At 38.8% G+C, this 18,458-nt stretch overlaps 1 long non-coding RNA gene across 1 annotated transcript; it reads right to left on the bottom strand.

Annotated features, from left to right (window-relative positions):
- Nucleotides 1–13,224: 13,224 nt before the first annotated feature.
- Nucleotides 13,225–16,657, bottom strand: LOC136699099 (uncharacterized). Its single transcript, XR_010803606.1, has 4 exons — nucleotides 16,477–16,657; nucleotides 15,739–15,793; nucleotides 15,074–15,187; nucleotides 13,225–13,481 (listed from the first exon to the last, which is right to left on the bottom strand). It is a non-coding gene; the product is annotated as an uncharacterized lncRNA (long non-coding RNA).
- Nucleotides 16,658–18,458: the final 1,801 nt, after the last annotated feature.

Consider the following 18,458-nt stretch of genomic DNA (forward strand, 5'->3'; position numbering starts at 1 on the left):
GTAGTAAATAAATAAATGAATAAGATCCTTTTGTATGCTTCTAAAAGGAACTGTATATATCCATGCTAATAATGTTTGTGTTGGTTACTGTATCAAAACAAAAAAATAATTTTTATATTCCCCAACAGTGTCTTACATCTGTCCCATTTAAAAAGGCTGTTTACATTACTGCACTTGGATACAGGTAATTTAGCTCTGAGTTCATTCAGCAAACTCTCGTGCCTTTTTTAGGTTCAGTGTAAATGGGTGGAGCTAAAATACTATACATACAGGGGTTGGACAATGAAACTGAAACACCTGGTTTTCGATCACAATAATTTATTAGTATGGTGTAGGGCCTCTTTTTGCGGCCAGTACAGCGTCAATTCGTCTTGGGAATAACATATACAAGTCCTGCACAGTGGTGAGAGGGATTTTAAGCCATTCTTCTTGCAGGATAGTGGCCAGGTCACTACGTGATGCTGGTGGAGGAAAACGTTTCCTGACTCGCTCCTCCAAAACACCCCAAAGTGTCTCAATAATATTTAGATCTGGTGACTGTGCAGGCCATGGGAGATGTTCAACTTCACTTTCATGTTCATCAAACCAATCTTTCACGAGTCTTGCTGTGTGCTGTGTGTATTGGTGCATTGTCATCTTGATACATGGCACCGTCTTCAGGATACAATGTTTGAACCATTGGATGCACGTGGTCTTATTGGTGCAATGTGCTATTAATGAAGATTGGGCACCAGGCTGGTCCAATTTAGCCATGAAACCTCCCACACTAAAATAACAAGTGTTTCAGTTTCATTGTCCAACCCCTGTATATATTCATTTTTGCTGGTTTTTATTGACATCGCAAAAAAGAATTTAAAACGTGTGTTTCTGTCGCTTAGTTTCTATATATGGATGAGCAGGGGAACCATTACTTAGTACATATTACTAATCACCCACCGGATTAAAACCACTGACATGAAGTGAATAACACTGATTATCTCATTAGACTGGAACCTGCAAAGGGTGGGATACATTAGGCATCAACTGAACAGTCAGTCCTTGATGTGTTGCATGTTTTAGATGCATAAGGAGTGGGGTGTTCCCTGTATGCAGTGATTAATACCTACCAAAAATGCAAAATACTAACTACCAGGTTTTTCCAGGGACAAAGGAAGGACCACAAGTGGACTGGCGACACAGGGTCAGGGGCACACAAGGCTCACTTATGCGCAAAAGGAACAAAAGCTAGGTTGTGTAATTCTCCCACAGAAGAGCTCCTGTAGCACAAATTAGCAGTTCAACAGTCCTCCTTTCGTCGACCCTGGGAAAATACTTTTGGTAGGCACTAACCATGCGTACAGGAAACTCCCAACCAGACCAGATGGAGATGCTCTCACTAAAATATTATAACCATCACAATTTGGTTCAAGTCACTTTTTCTCCTCCCAGGACATCAACACCAAGAACTGACTGATCACTAGCTTCCTCATCCCATCCCTTGATAGGTGCTCACTTCACTTGTTAATGGTTTTAATCTCGTGGCTGACTGGGGTATGTTTTTAGGTGGATTGGCGACTGGAAAGTGTCCGTAGGTGTGAATGTGTGAGTGTATAATGCCCTGTGAAGGACTGGCGCCTCCAGGGTGTGTTCCTCCCTTGCGCCCAATGATTCCAGGTAGGACCCACTGCAACCCTGAACTGGATAAGCAGTTACAGATAATGAATGAATGAATGGTGTATTTATATACAGTACTACATCTCACTGTAGGAGAAGTAGGGGAGATTGTGCTCTGTTATATGCTTGTTTAAACCTAACTTTCTGGGGGGGGTTTATGGTGTCGGTTTACATTTCTACAGGCTGAATCAGTGGAGAAATAAGACGGAGAGAGATACACATGTCATGCTGTAAATCAGAAATCTTCCACAGAAATGTGGGCATCAGAGTCAGAATTGTACAGAAATTTCCAGTCGCCAGGGCAACAAGGAGGCAAAAATTTAAATAGCAGCAAGGAAGAGGGATGATGCTGCCTCTTCACACCACTGGGTTTGTGCAGAATCCAACTGTACTACTGTAGCTCTAAAAAAATATTAGCCTTTGTTGTGAAGGACGTTCAGTTAGAGGGTGGAGGTTTTTCATTAATTGTTCACAGGAAATAAAAAAATCCGGTGATTGGTGGTTTGTACATAAGGTCTTTCTGAGGCAAATTGTTATCTGCAAAAGATTACACTTAAGATTCATTTTTGGCCACACCATTTTCTGTGGTTTGCTATTAGGACCATTATGTATAATCCAACTCCCCATGGCACAGATTGCATTATCAGCTTTCAATTCCATGGCGTCTTTCTTCCTCTTCACATTTCCTTTTTTCATTCCCTGCCTCTTGCTGCTTGATTAAGCTGAGGGTGGGCACCCTTAGTCTACCCCTTCATTAGCAAAATCACCCTCACTTTTACGTCTACAGTTTATTCAGATTTTAACTGTTTTAAAAAGGTTCCAATCCACTCTGAAGAGGACAAATCTACATCATTTGTGTCTGCAAAATTAAAAAAAAAAAAAAAAAAAAGTAGAGTGTTTTTTTTTTCAGACATTTGACACAGTGCTTCACAATGAAACTTTTTGAGATGAAAAAAGCAGCTCTATTAATGTGGTAATTTAGAGTTGAATTAAGCTGTGTCCGGAAGACTAGTTCTGAACAATAATGTAATCATTGAATATACTTCATTTATTCTTAGTGGATATTGGACTCTCTCTCACTGCCTCAGCTATTATAGATAATGTCTGTTTTTGCTATATTTAGAGCTTGACTGATCTACAAACATCTTCCAAATTGATGGCACAATAACCTCCCAAGAAAAGGCAGGCAAGGACGACAACTGAAGCAGACGGCCTTTGATAACATGTTTTATTTATATATATATATATATATATATATATATATATATATATATATATATATATACTGGTTTAATACTGAAGGTAAAAAAACAAAACATTGACATTTTGCCTCCAACTAAATATGAATGGGGAAAAAAAGACAGTAAAAGAATACATATATGGCTCTGACGGAAACAACTGCCAACATCCACGTGAGGAAATCAAAGCATATCCATCAACTACAACTTTTTGCTGCCTGCCAGACCGGCCTAGAAGAGGCATATGTGCTTACTGACTGACTGACTGACACTTAACTTTGAAACGCGCATGTGCGAGTATGAACTGTTAATTCAGCCTTATTTCACAGAGAGAACTTAAGGTGACACCACTACACTGTCTGTTGTTAGTTCAGCCATATTTCACATTCCAGTTTGTGAACTAAATTTGGAACCGTTTGGTGATGACCAGAGGTCTTCTTTTCCCTTGACAAGTGCTCTTTTTGGGACCTAAAAAATGCGTATTCAAGTGTTTAAGGGGTCAGAGAGTTGAGAGCTGAATTGGGACACACTCGCGCTGCTTCAGCGCTGTAGCTCTACCATCACTGCATTGCAGCGCAGTGTTTTACTGGAGCCTCAAGCGGAAATGTGCTGAAAATTGTTGAGGTAATATTCATCACAGTCTCTTCTTTATGTTTGGAGAATGTTTCTGTGACCCAGCCTTTTTTTTTTCTACTATAGATTTAACAAACAAAGTCATCTTGTCTGTCCATATAATGACATGAATACATAGACACATCTCACCGTTACTGACTTTCTGATGAGTAAATTAGGATACATCTGTGCAGCTTTTTATTTAACTTTACACGAGAACGGACAAAATCTCTTTATTATTAAAGCCCGAACACCAGAGTGGTGTGTTACTCAAAATAACACCTGTTTTCACTGTTTTGTCAGTCAGACCCTTATAGAAATATACGTCAGGAAATAAATAACATGTTCCAGTGACGCCCTGTTCCTTTATCAGGTGTAGATTACTTGGTTGATAAAATGTTAAGGTGCTTGGTTTTAGAAATGTTCAAAAACTTAAATGTAATCTTGTTGCTTTCTGGAAAACCAGTTGCTTTAATGTCATCTCAACATGGTGCTTCAGTTTTGTAGCTTTGTATGAACAGAAAATTAGAGGCTTTCCATGATCATACACACACTGTCAACAACTGACAAAGTAGACTATTTTTATAGTTTGTTATTTGTTATTATTGTAAACAAAGACATTGATATGAAGCACCAAAGCTTCTCCAGACCTTCCAATGAGAAGGGTGTGTATTTCTTGTTTTCGAAATGCCAGAAAAACCTGTGAAAATGGCTATATGGCTAATGGCAGGCTGGCTAATCTAGGCTTGCCTATGTTCTCTTTACATTTGTCTACATATATTGGCATTATTATTTTTTTTAATTTGCATTTTTCGTGTGACTTATTGCAAGTAAAGCACTAAGTAATTTTTTTATTTAATTCATGTGTTAGTCTAGTGTGTTAAACCTTTCTGGATTAAAGTGAAGACAGAATTCCCTGAACCTCCCACAGTTGCCCAGAAGATACAGTTACCCCTGTTGTCCACATATTTGTCTGAGCCTGATTTTTATTTTTGGCATTGTATTTAATTCAATGTGAGCGCAATATTTTTCTTTCTTTTTTGTGTGCACAATAAGTACGTGCGTACTCAAATTTGCAATACTTGCACTCACCATGTCCATGTTTGAATATTTTCACTACTTGCACTCATTTATTTTAGTGTTCAAGTTTATCTTCTCTTCTTGCAAATTATTTTGTGCTTGTGTTGGGATATTTGGGGGAGATTATCACAGGAGAGGCTGGGTATAGTGCAATTGACAGGTTGTTGTGTTATGTTAGAGGTATTGATTTACAATGCAGCTTATATCCTTTTATATAATGTCAACACGTTGAGAGGAATCTGTGAAAACATTTGGCATGTAATAAAAAGGGCGAAGGGCCAATCAATCTTAAGCAAAAGAGCCTATATCTTGGATGGATTTACCATTATAGGCTTACAGGCTCGTTAAAGGTCAAAGCAAATCCAAGCCATTATTTTGCTTTGCACTGTGTATTTTTGGAAACGCGTGGCCTTTTCGATGTCTGTAATACTCTAAAGAAGCTTCATATTAAACAGTTGTGAATTTTTTCTTTAGTTAACATCACTTTATGCTGAGCAGTGGTACCTCACTTTAGTTTTAGGGACCTCTGTCTCTGCATTCCTGCTTATTCTCGGCCTGTCTTTCTGATTCTTTAACTAACCATCAGCTAACTCTGTTCTAAAGGTCAAGGATGTTGGTATACGCTTATAAAAACTCCAATAAGTTCTTTTGGTTTCCATAAAAGTTTCACATTCGCTGAAAAATATTTCAATGGATTGTTCTTTAAAGAATGATCAGCAATCTGATAATGAAACTTTAGAACTTTATTTGGCAACACTTTAAATTACAGCCCGCTAATTACTGGGGAAGTACAGAAGAAGTACCTGTTAGTAAACCGTAAGATAAAATAAGTAAGGGTATGATACTAGAAAGATGTGGTTATTCCTGGGTATCTTACAAACATTTTACAAATAAGGCATGCTGTAAGTACAGAGTAAGTACCTATTAAGCAAGGTGTAAGAAAATGTAAGTGCAGAGTAAGTGAAGGGTATTATAGAAGAAATATGTGGTAATTACAGGGTAAAAACATCTTACAAACGTTTTACAAATAAGGCACGTAACTATGTTCCGAATCCATTTTACTGCTGAGCATAATTATAGATTATACAATTGAATTAGAAGTATGACAGTTTATGCAAGTGACTATTACTGTCATTTTTTATAAATAAGGAATGCAGCTACTTTTTTTAATTCACTGTAGTTCTGAATGTAATTATAGGTCCTTTAAAATGATCTACAGTGCAGCTACAGAGAAGGACATGGCCAGCTACTAGTAGAGTTTCATGGTGTTTTGTATCACAACAATCATCATCACATACTTCAGAGATACTTTACACTGCTTTGCCTATTTGTATTGAGGCATTCTGTGTACATAGTGGACTATTGATGAAATGGGTGGTTCTCTTCTGCTCACGTGGGTATGGCAGAAAATATGCATCAGTGTTGTCTTCCACACTTTCCTGCTTCCTCAGCTCAGCAGACTTACCTTTGGGTCATCGTCTTCACACAAGAGGTCCATGGCAAATACCATTGCCTTTATATGTTTAACATCCTTTGAACAACCCAGAAAATAAAATAAATGTGCATTCTCTAGACTTAAGTGTTATGTTAGTACAGCTTACTTTCCTGTAACCTACCCTTAAGCACTGCATGGTCAATATTACAGGGAACAGAAATAAAAGAAGTACAGGGTACTAAATTATACATATGCTTAGAATTTCAATAGATTCAGAATTGTAGTTACATGCCTTATTTGTAAAATATTTGTAATATATCTGAAAATAAAAGTATATATCTACTCTCATACCGTTAACTGTACTTATTTTTACACCTAATGTGTCATAGAATCATACCATTTACTTACTCAGTACTTATTTGATCTTACAGCTTACTTAACGGGTGCTTTCTTTGTATTTACCCAGTAATTAGCAGGCTGTAATTTAAAGTGTTACCATTTATTCTTTATTCCTAAGACTTTAGGAAAATACAATAAGCAGCACATTTAGGATAAGGACGAACTTGTATAGACACTATATCTGTCCAAGTTGTGAGAAAATCAACAGAGAGCCTCTTGGGGCATTACATGTCTGGTAATACTTCTTCATCTGGGTCAAAGTCCAGGCTCTCTGGGACTTTTCTCAACTCTGCTCCATCACAGAAGATCCAATGACCAACAGGTGAGATCAGGAAGCACACACTTTCATCAACAGGGGAGAATTTCCCCACACCAGCTGACCTGTCCAATCAGGTTGGTCTCCAGCAGTGTTCCATTTACTCGCAGGGGGCTCCGTGCTCCGCAGACCCTCTGCTTATCCACTCAGGAATATTAGCTTGTGTGAGATGTGTGGGGAGAGGAGGTATAATTGTTTGGGATGCTTGTGGTACTCTGATCATCTGGTGACATCGCTGGAGCACATTTATCTTGGCAGGTCACAGTCCTTCCTCTGTAAAAGTCTTCTACCGCAAACTGAGGAGCATACACTAGCACAGAGGTGGCCTGAATGGACACAAGGCACATACACCCTACAGATACAAGCCTCACTGCCTGTCTAGCAGCAAAGGCTTGTAAAAGCTGCAGCACTGGAGATAAGAAGATGGATATGATCTGCAAGTGGTTGCAGACAGAGAAGATAACGTCAGTGCCTAAATAAATGAAGAAGGAAAATGACTCACCAATCTCCAATGTATTTCTGAATTATCCAGATATAATACCTCAAGTCTGTTCATTTATTTATTTATTATTTTAGTTTGGGCAGTGACGTTCATGTGAACTGTCTGAATGGTGCTGCAACTTTAATTATTCATTTTTTTAAGCCAGAGCAATGATGTTAAATTAAAATCATATCCAAATGTTGCATAATATTAATGCAGTATTTTTAGAATTTTGTTCATTCGCAACAGGCATGAAAGAGTGCACATGCCTGCATACATACATAGCTAAATACTGTATGCCTGAAGCACAATGTTCCTGTTTTCTCCTTCATTTAAATCAAGCTTCCACACTGCACCAGTGCAGCCCACCAATCTAAAAATGGTTAGCGCTGATGACTTAAGTGACATTTATGGCATCACTGTTAGCAATCTGAAATCCCCCTAAAGTGGAGAAAGCATTTCCATGGTGACAGAGAGACGAGCACAGTCAGAACACATATCACACTTGCAGGGCAAAGTATGGAGTATGCTCATCGTTCCAGCCCAAAACGAATGTTCCTGGCATTTCCTGTCAAAACAAGCATGTTTCCCTCTCAGAGGGGGGAAAATTCACTCGACACGTTTGAAACAACTCGTTCTGGTGGTTGATGGAGGATCATAGGCGCTTCACTTCAAAACTAAAGGCGTATGCATGTGCAATGTGTGGTGTTTAACTGGTCTGTTCAAGTGTATTTGAATATTTTTAGCCATGGGAATGTTTTGGTTTACACCTGTCTTACGGGTTACATTTTATTTATACCCAACCATTACTTATTTATTTATCTATCGGCATACAAATGTCATTTCAGGCATTGCGAGTGCAATCACATTTCTCCATGAACACACCTTGAATGAATTAGCTCTATGTGTGAATTAGCTCTAAAATAGTATGCTTTCTAAAGACAGGGAAAATCAAAGCATAATAAGTGACAGAACTATTTAAGGGATTCTTTTTTTATTTCTAGATCACTTTAAAAAGTTTCTATCCATCCTTCAACTGTGAGGAGACAACACTGTGGCTCTGAAAATTATGTATAGCTGTAAAGAAGCCATTACTGAAAAAAGGAAATAGACTTCATGAAGCACATTTGCACAACGCTGCACCATATATCTGAGATGGTGGGTAGTGGTTTTATGGCAGCAAAAAAATGAGTAACTTATGTAACACTGTCATCTGCTCAAGCTGGTTCTCCTCCAAGCCACCAGAGTTCTCTCTCCTCAGAATATTTGTCTAGTTTTTTCACCTGTTTCTAATTAACAGCTCACAGTTTTGTTCATTAGGTTGTGAAGTATCGTTTGATTTCTGTCTGCAGTCCTGAGCAGGTTAGCTATAATTCTTGAATTGTCTTTCTGTTTTTTTGTTTGTTTGTTTATTTGTTTTGGCTTTTAGCTTGAAACTGTGTTTGATCTTTGGATAATCCTTTTAGATAATGTTTGTCTCTTTAACTGACTTCCTGTAATTTTTTTGACTAGATTTCCCTTTTGACTTGTTTGGTTTTGAAAAACACATTGGAACAGGGATATTTATAACATCCACCATAAACAGAATAAAAATGATATTAAAAATAAAACGGTAGTCTCTGAAGTTTTAGAGTGTATAAATTATGGTTTGAATAATATATATGTAGGTTCATGTGTCACTTCTGCTTCACACCTGCTGTAATTACTGTATAAATAGTTTGGTGTTCCTTTATGCATTATCATGCATTCATAATGCCAGGAAATGAGCGCTTCATCAAAGGTCTATTTATAGAAAAGATGATGCAAGTGAAGGCCTGATGAAATTTTCCTCTTTTAGATCCCACCGGGGGGTCTCAGTCTCTTCAGTTCTTGAGAGCAGAGAATCTACTGTCAGAGGGGAGGGGCCGAGAGTCCCTCCGGGCTCAGAAATGCAGTCCAGTCCCTGGAGGACTTTTGCGGATCAGGGAGGTAGTTGGGCTCTTGTGAACCTGCCAAGAGCTGAACCTTCTGGGCTTTCCCTTCTTACATTTCAAGACCAATGTGGAGCGTGTTAATGTCCAGCTGTTGTATAAATGTTCTGGGTGCCTGTGTCTTTCCCTTAATCCAAACTCGCTGATAAACCACTTCTCCAACAGCTGCATGTTAGGCTTCAAGTGTAGGGCTTTATAGAGGAAGCTGGGGAGTTTCCAGCTGAAAAAAAAAGATTATCAACTGCATTCATGCCTGCCCTTGTCAGAAGACACATCCTGGATAAAGATCTATACCAAGAGGACCTTGAGGACCACAGATTGTGTGGAAAGAGTAAAGGGGAGCTGTGTTGTTCACAAGTGGCTGAAGGAAATGAAAATAAAGTATATTTCTCCACTACAGTGCAGCACAGAAGGATCATCCTCATCCTCTGCCTCTCGCAGATGGTCTGCTAGACATGTAACTTCGCACTGAACCTACAAAACCGATGCTTTAAATTACTGGTTTTGGTCATCCGTAATTGTTGTCTCATGGAATGTGCGCTTAATTAGATATTGTCTCTAATGAGATTGGATGTGCAGCTGAGTTATGCTCACATATGCGCCTGTAAAAGCCTGGATTGATGCACAGTCAGACTAAATAGTGCAGAATGAGGCTTTGCTTCATGTGGAGAGCATGCTGATATCAGGCATGACTGCCCGCAGGCATCTGCCTCTCCGTCCACTCAGATGAATCGCTTAATTGAGCAACATTATGTCCTTTGGAGGTATTTGTAAATGAAAAAAAAAGATAATCCCTGTGCCAAAAAAAAAAAAAAAAAGAATCAGTAAGAATTACTTATTTTTACATATCCTTCAAGTGAAAGGCAAGGAAGTAGAATTTTACTTTCAAAAGCCTTGATTTTTTTTTACTGGGACACTGTTAACGCCCAAACAGCCATCAGATACAACCAGGATAATACCTCAGGGGCATTCTGATCTGAAACTAGACTTATGTTACACTCTGTTATGCATACATTACTCAGCCTCATCGGTTTGGCAGAATTCATGATTTTATATAATTTCATGCATTAATTCATCAGTGTAACTACAATACCCAGCATGCATTATGCAAAGGTGTTATATAATCGTCAAAATACTTGTGGTATAAACCAATCCTGATTGCTAGTCTAGACACTGAGCGATATAAATAAAACTAAGATTTAGTAACGGTCTGGAAAACATGGCTGCCAATCAACAGCAAACAAAATGAAAGTGTACCTTTATTTACCTCAAAATGAACAGCAGACAGATCTTTTACTAAGACCATTAAAGGGCTACCTGGCTTCCATTTAATAGTTTTCTTCCTCATTGAGTATTAAATCCTTTACAAAACATTTGTTTTTGGGATTTTTGGCTACTTTGCTACATCTACTCTGTGAACAAGAAGATTGGTACTGGCCTGTAAATAATGTGTGTAAAGGCACGCTCAACAACATTGATGCACAGGAATATAGCTTTAAACCATGATGATAAATAAAATTTAAATTAAAATCGTGTTCACAGAATATGTGATATGCATTTGTTTAAGAGTGCATTTTATTTCTTGGATTCTCTGCCTTTTTTGATAGTAAAAGTGGGCCAGGGCTTATGATGAACTTCAGCTCTCTCACTTAAATTTCACGTTAATGCGTAAAGCACATATACCACTGTTTAAGCTTTGACTCGGCAGGCAGGGCTTTGTGTGCGGTGTGTTCTCTAATGCACTGGATCAGTCTCTCTCTCTCACTCTCTATCTCTCTGCAGTGGGTGGGTGGGCTGTGAAGAGATTGTGGGCAGGGGGTACCGCTGCCGTGCCAAGATATCGACCTTTTCAAAGAGGCAATCGATGAGGCCCAGCGCCAGGGGCTCCGGAACATTTATGGCTGTCAGGTGGGAGAGAGGAAGTTCACACAAACAGCGGTGGTGTGCTAATTGCCCTAGGTTGCTGGCGCCCCCACTGTTTTGGTTCAGGTGGTGTGAGCGTGTGTCCCTGTGGAGCCCGCTGTGTGTCCACAACAGCCCTGGGGAGCGGCAGTTTCCAACCAGGCCCCACTCTTCTGCACAGATGGCTGCCACTGCCGCACGAACACTTTTTTTTTTTCATATTCAGATTACATCCATATGACATCTTTCTGCTGTAGCCTAGTCCCAGTGCAGTAAGATACTACTGCCACCTCTTTCCAGTCCACTAGTGCCATGTAGCACTGGTAAGTGATGAGAAAGTCATGTGCTGAATTATACCGTTCACTTACCTGGTGGTGTGTTGCTTAGAGATTGTGCAGAGACCAACCCTGACACCTTTCTCTTCCAATCAAAGCAGTCAATTGTGTGTTGGCCATGGATAGAACATGGCTCATCCCTGCAGTGCTGAGCAACGCATTTCTCTTAGCTTCCACACTTGGCAACGCACTTGATTCAAAGCTGCTGAAGTCAACTAGTTATACAGTGAGAAAATCCATGCCGTACCCCTTCCCAAGTGACAGGTGTAATACAAAAAAAAAAAAAAAAACTCTTCCCCAAAGCAAAACAACAGTGTTTTTTTAGCAGGGGCCTGGTTGGTTTTAGTACATTTATCTCCATAATAACCCTATATTTCATAAAGACAAAGTGCTAAGTGCAATCAGAAGGGACCTGTGATGTCCCTATATGGGCTGAAAGAAGCTTCAAAGAAATGGGGTTCAAAGTGTTATGGAAATAGACCTCATTCATCTGCCCTAGCTCAGACCTTAAGTGCTAATTTTTTGGCTTTCATCTGTTTTAAGTGCCAGCGCATCATTGTCGTTCCAAGACCTGTGATTTTAATGTAATTCATAGCCCTAGTATTGAATTTCTTTGAAAATTTAAATGAAATCTTTACACATTACTTTTTTTGACATTTTTTTAAATATGTTTAACTGTGCAGGTATTATGTGGTGGACTGCTCTCTGAACAGCAGTATCACTGCAGAGCTGAGAATACAGGCCACCTACCAAAACTAACCAGCAATCAGCATCATGAAGCCAGAAGCTGACCACCAGTGAAGGAAATGCATTATTTCTGGAGAGTGGTCCAACAAGATGCATGTCACACCCACCCAACCAAGCTGCAAAATATGTAAATATATCCCCAGTTATTTGTATATTTACATACACCAATCAGCCATAACCTTAAAGCCACCTCCTTGTTTTTATACATATTTTATTTATATTTTATCTTCTCCACTAAACAAAAAAACATTCTACATTTAGACATTTTTCCATCTTCATACAGGACCCCCCAAAACCACCACAGAGCTGGAATCCTTTGTGTGGTGGGTCATTCTCAGCACTGCAGTGACTCTGAAGTGCTGTGGTCCATAAAGGATTTCCCCAACAAAAGTCAACATTCTTTTGGCAGTGTGGGCCCAACATGAGCCAAGAAAATGTTGCTCACCCCACCCCCACCAGCTTTAACTGTTGACACAAGGCATGGTGTGGTTGTGGATTTATGATGTTTATGTCACATTTTGACCCTTCTATCTGCACGTTGCAGCAGAAATTGAGATTCATCAAGCTAGGCGACATTCTTCCCGTTCTCATCTGTCCAGTTTCAGTGACCCTGTGCCCACTGTAGCATCAAATTCCCATCCTTAGCTGACAGGAGGGGAATCTGATATGGTTCAACTTCAGCATTCTGATCACCACAGTAGTAAAGAGTGGTTATTTGAGTTACTGCAGGCTTCCTGTTAGCTTGAGCTTATCAGGCTTTTCTCCTCAGACCTCTTTCATGAATGTGACATTACCACCCACTGAACTGTCAGTCTATATATATAAAATTTAGTTATTTTTATTGTTATTTTTAAATCCACGGAGATTCTGATTCTGAATTCTGAACCAAGGAACTCTGTGTTAGATCACATTTTTCTACTTTGATGTTTGGTGTGAAAATATTGAAATAATCCAGATACAATTTCAGTTGAATTCAATTAATATTGTTATATATTGTCATTGCAAAAGCTTCTTTTTTCTAATTATTAACTGATGTGCAACATGTTAACTGTTTAAAACATTTGAAATGGAGTAAAACTGAAAAGCTAGCTTTGATTACAGCGATGAATGATATACAGTACTGGGTATCAGGATATGCATTTCAGTTTAGAGTGTACTGTTCATCTTAGCAGTGGGTGATGATGAGCTGAGATGAAGAGGGTGGGGGCTGTGGCAGGATGTCTGGCTGTGGGGGCTTCTCTTCCTAATGAGAGGAGTCTGCATCATTATCGATTGACCCCGTCACCTGATGCGTTCCTCAGCCTTTTAATCGGCTGATGGGGCAGCACACAGAGAAGAGAAGATCCATAAGAACCAAGCATGTGGTGGAGAGAGAGAGAGAGAGAGAGAGAGAGAGAGAGATATTCAGAGCATATTTGATTTAAAATGAGGAGAATGTGTTTGTGAAGCTCAATTTCAGGTGAAAAACACCTAATTGTCTCAGTGTAATGTTTGCTTTTAAATGCTGCATTCTTAGCAATATCATCAATTATGGATAAGAATCCAATATTCATTCATCTTGCATGACTTTTGTCTCATCAAGTTCATGACGACATCCTGCTTGTTTTGGCTATATTTTGACACATCAGAATTGGATTGAGCAACACCTGTTCGAGATGCTAATCAAATTACATGCTAATATTATACTGTGTCTTTGTCTCCATCTCAGATTCACAACTGGCTGTCAAAGAGTGACAAACTCCATCACAGATTTTAGCCTGACTGGCTTAATCACCTCTATATCCTCCCTGAGATTAATCACTGCTTATGTTACACATACATGGTAATGTAGTCCTCAGTATTCTGGAATAATGAATCACAAAAATGAAAATTACTCCAGGTTCCTGTTACCACTAAGTGTACAGTCAGCCATGAGATATTTACTCTCTGAGATCTTTCATTTATTCTTATCACAAAGGCCATGAAGTATGAAAGCATAGAAACACAAAAGAAAATGAAAAAACGTTCTATAAAAGTCATCTGTTTTTTAAATGTGTTTACACTCTGCCTTTATTACAGCATCGATTCTTTTCAGAGGATTCTCCTTCATCTGGTTAAACTCTACAGAGATCTTTCAGTGTTTATTGTGTCATTGTAGGCTTAAATGTGCCTAGACTGTATTTGCTTAACAGACAGTAGTGAGACCAAGCTCATTAGCAATGTGATGGCATCCACTAACCATGCCTTTTTCAATACAGACCATAAAAAGAGCTGTGGGGACATGTTTTAAACTGTCAGCCCTGCACTCAGTGCTCCTGTCCAGTCACACCCTTTGCATGCATGTATAAATCATAGACCAGCTTTTAACCTTTCAGGAGCAAATGCTCATTCGTCTCTTTGGATCCAACTCATTCTATAATTAATGCTGCTGCTCCAACATGCTGGAGGGCCATCTCTAGTGGACTGGTGGCAGATTGCTTTAGCGTTTGCAGTTGTTATTAGCACTGGGAAAGTCTACATGGTTGTGTATAAGAGTTGAGCATGAGGGTGCCATGCGTGCTTCAGAGCGCTGAATCAAATGAATAAGCTTCCACAGGGATACTGGACACACTCATGACATAATACACATCAGGGCTGTTACTCAGTAACTCATATTAAGTAGATATAAACTAATGCATAAGTAATGCATGTCACATTGATCTGTAGCTGTTTAAAAATGATATTTTCAAAGCTGGAGCATATTAGAAGAGTTAATGACTGTAGCCACATTCACTGTTTGGAAAGTGCTGGAAGAGTAAGCATCAGCCATCACATAGCATTCAAACAACTGAGAATAAAGGTGTCTGTAGTAGGTTATGTTGGATGTTCTAAATTACTTGCTTTTCAAGCTCTCTAAGAAGAGCACAAAAGCCTGTGAGTTACTTACCTGCTTGGCTTGCACTCTTCTGCCTCCTCCTCATGGCTTCTCCTTTGTTGATTCTACACATTGTCTGTTTCAATTGCCCCGTGTTTGGGGCGAGAACACTGTGGTTAAAATTGCCTTTAAAAGAAAGCAGTGGTTTACAAAAGCAAATAATTGGAGGAAAACCACAAACATTGCATGTGCAATTAAAACAGACTTGCTTGTGTAATGATTAATCCAATGTGCTGGCTACTTTATCACATAAATATAAACAATTTGGATACACTAAAAGACAAAAATCTCAGACACTTTTTAAATTAATCTACTTAGAAATTCACCCATTGTTTATATCAGCATTTAGTTGCACATTTTATAGCTCGCATAATCACCTTATAATTTAAACACTGGAATTATCAGATGTAGAGATTGTAGTGGGAGCTATGAGCTACAAATGAGTTTTGTGCAAGTTGTATATTTTCCTGGGAAAACAGTATATGATGAACTAGTCCACTGGCTTTTCAGCAGCATTCATGGGTACCAAGTTATATTTATTTTGATGTTTATTCCCCAATAAACAGGTATATTAAAAATAATGTTTTTCACATCTGCAGTATGTATAATTTAAATGGCATATTATTTTATTTTTCTTAGAAAATGCATTTAAGTAAACATTTGATGGACAATATCACCTTTGTTTATGCTTCAGAATGTTCCATTAACACTGTAACCAGGAAGCATGACTTGCTGCAAAACCATAAATGTCACATTTAGGGGTGAACCGAGGCATAGAAAGTAGGAGGAAGATGTAAGTGCACAGATGCATTAGTTCAGAAAATATTCAGTGAATACATAAAAAGTATAAAAAGCAACTCAACACAACAAGGAAAGACACTAAAAACTCCCAGGCACTAAACTAAAGACAAAGATAAACCTTAAAACTAAATAAGGACAAAGACAGGATCTAGAGAAATACAGAGAATATAACCCTTCATTCATTTTCTGTAACTGTTTATCCAGTTTAGGGTTACGGTGGAGCCCACCCGGAATCACTGGACGCAAGGCAAGACCACACCCTGTAGGGGGCGCCAGTCATCCACAGGGCGACACACACTCACACATTCACTCATACCTCCGAACACTTTTGAGTAGCCAATCCACCTACCAATGTGTGTTTTTGGACTGTGGGAGGAAACCAGAGTGGGCATGAGGAAAACAAATCAAACTCTTTACAGACAGTCACCCGGAGCAGGACCCGAACCCACAACATCCAGGTCTCTGGAGCTGTGTGACCCTGCCACTCATAGGGAATATACCCAAAACAAAGTAATAGGATTATACACTTACAGAGACAAAGACTAGAGAGCAGAGACAAAACACAATCATAAATATTACTAAAATGGTAACACAAACAACATAAAAGAACATACCAAGAGACACACTTAAAAAAAAACATTACGACCAGGACCAGCATTAATACGAGGAGTTAGAAACAGGAGATATACTACGACGGAGTTTTAGGGCCACAGCGTTGAAAAAAAAAAAACAAGATTCTGAGATTAAAGTCAGAATTCTGAGAAAAAAAGTCAGAATAATTCTGAGAAAAAAAACTCAGAATAATTCGCTGCGTGTAATGGAGCAGACACAGTGTAACTGTGGAACGCAATGTGTTGCTTAAGTTATGCTATGGTATAGATTTCAGGAATAAACACTCTTCTCTTCCACATTAGGGCCACAGTGTGATTAGTGTTTAAACCCTGAATCGGGTATGAACCCAGGGCATGTAGTTTTACGATACAATTAATGATCACGAAAATGATGGATACAGAACGAGTAGAACTCCGGCGCCCACGAGGCTCCATCGCGTTACGGCTCGGACTCGTACAAAAAACTAAAGCCTTATGCACGAATTATTTATTAAACGCATTCACAGACATGACGCAGCCCCTGACTGAGATGCATAAAGGCTTTAGTTTTTTGTACGAGTCCGAGCCGTAACGCGATGGAGCCACGTGGGCGCCGGAGTTCTACTCTTTTACACTGTGTCTGCTTCAATATACTTAGCGAATTATTCCGACTTTTTTTCTCAGAATTATTCCGACTTTTTTTCTCAGAATTCTGACTTTAATCTCGGAATCTTTTTTTTTTTTTTTTTACCGCTGTGGCCCTAAAACTCGTAATATACAGACAAGAGTTCCACAGGAAGCACAACCAGGAATTAAAAAGAATGTCTGCAAACAGGTCTACAACAAAACTGCGAGAGGAAGGTCACGTGATGGAAGGGGCGTGGTTAAGGCACTCTGACGAGGAAGAGGCGAAAAGACAGAGACAGAGACAGAGATGTCCGTGAGAAACAAGCACATAGTGAACCACAGCTGAGAGAACACTACTAAAGAAAATAATACAAGAGAAACGAGACAGAAGCGAAACCAGAACTGAATACAAGGAAGGGTAGGAGTGAAAACCTGGCCGTTTGTATAATATTATGAAAAAAATGCGTTTAAGTCTAATGGATAAAGAGAAATAAATGTTAATCAAAAGTAAAATATTATGAATTTCCGTATAAAAACAGCACAATTTAGTAGGACGTTATACAAGATTGACATGCTCATAAATAATTAAATAGCGTGATTAAATCAATTAGGACTTTGTGACTAATTATATCTAATAACTGGTGGTAAACTGCCAGTACATATCACAGAAAGGTGATCTATATTTTAAAATTACATTTCATAAATGAACACTTCCCAGAATGAGGAGGCTATGTATCTACTAATGGCAGGACTCCATTCAACTCTCTGCAACAGATCAATGGCATGTGTAATGAAATCTGCTCAGTTCTTCAGTCAAATGATCAACAGTGAGTTTTGTCTTGCTCTCATTGACCAGGCAGCACATGCGTTAAAACACTCACTTCCCTGGGGTCTTTATTTACAACAGTCAAGATGAGGTAATCACTCATCACTGACTGACACAAAGCTTCCTCGTTCTGAAAAGTGCCCATTTGAATTGAAAATATAAGATTATATATTTATGCATTTATTTCAAAATAAATGGGACTACATTTATTTATATTTATGATTTTTTTGTCCATCTACGCTATGGACTTTTTAATACAAATAATAATACAGCATAATTATACTGCTCTCATCAAAAATGAAAATGACCTCCTGTGTATTTAAACCAAAATTGAACACGGGGCCTTTGTACTTTGATGCACACTGTTTGAGACACATGTTGTGTTTAACGTATTTCTGCTCATAACTAGCTCAGTTTCCCCAGAAACATTACGTTACGTTACAGGGGACCATTAAAATAAAATGTGGTCCAGTGGGGTCCTGTATTTTCCGAAATATTAATTTGAAGTACAGTTTCTTTCCATGACTTTGCATTGTTAGAGAAAAAGAGACAG

Source organism: Hoplias malabaricus, chromosome 6 (genome assembly GCF_029633855.1).
Source record: "Hoplias malabaricus isolate fHopMal1 chromosome 6, fHopMal1.hap1, whole genome shotgun sequence".
Lineage (NCBI taxonomy): Eukaryota > Metazoa > Chordata > Actinopteri > Characiformes > Erythrinidae > Hoplias > Hoplias malabaricus.